The sequence below is a fragment of the Mastomys coucha genome, unplaced genomic scaffold (assembly GCF_008632895.1).
Source record: "Mastomys coucha isolate ucsf_1 unplaced genomic scaffold, UCSF_Mcou_1 pScaffold8, whole genome shotgun sequence".
NCBI classification, from domain to species: domain Eukaryota; kingdom Metazoa; phylum Chordata; class Mammalia; order Rodentia; family Muridae; genus Mastomys; species Mastomys coucha.
This window is the reverse complement of record NW_022196914.1, coordinates 40,270,214-40,270,893: the sequence shown is the minus strand read 5'-3', so window position 1 is coordinate 40,270,893 and position 680 is coordinate 40,270,214. Positions and strand designations below refer to the sequence as shown.

Sequence of the window (680 nt, the reverse complement as noted above, 5' to 3'; positions counted from 1 at the left end):
CAGCAAGCAGGTGTCTAAGGCCTGCCTGTGATGGGCATGGAGGCCAGATCTGTTGGTGACATAGTGGTCTGCAGACCTCTGCTTATCTTCCTCCTGTGTGGTGGTAGGTGGGGCTCTGTGTGTCTATGGCCTTCCTGGGCAGATCTATGGTATTCTTATCCTGCCTACACCATACAGCATAGCAGAATGCAGGTCTCTGTCTATCTTCCTGCTCCCAGGCTAGACTACCTGGATTTGGTTTGACTATTCTGTGTTCTAGGCATAATAAAGCTTTGGTGACTAAGCCAGGCATCAAGCTAGGTTGAACAAAAGACTACCATCTGCTCTGCCCCTGATTGATATAAAAACACCACTATCAACAAGGTGTCTCTTTTCTCATTGCCAGAGGAGAGGATTTAAAGATTTAAAGATGTAATTTCAGTTGGTTATTTATTGAACAGCATAGACAATAGTTTATATTTAAATGCTAACACATTATCTATCATGAACATGTTCTTTAGTGAAAAGGACTACATAATTATTTTATAGTCTTTGCTCATCTGTAAGAATTAAAGGAAGTTTAGAGATACTTTCCAAATCAGGCTGATTACCTTTAAACAGAGCAAAACTCTGATTCTTTAAGATGTGATAAAATACTGGTCCAGATGTTGTGAGCATATGGCTTGAGACTCTATAAAGCT

General features: G+C 40.4%; 1 non-coding gene across 1 annotated transcript; it reads right to left on the bottom strand.

The window, feature by feature from the left end:
* Positions 1-246: 246 nt before the first annotated feature.
* On the bottom strand, positions 247-390 carry LOC116083991. The gene has a single exon (XR_004115973.1). It is a non-coding gene; the product is annotated as a small nucleolar RNA SNORA48 (small nucleolar RNA).
* Positions 391-680: the final 290 nt, after the last annotated feature.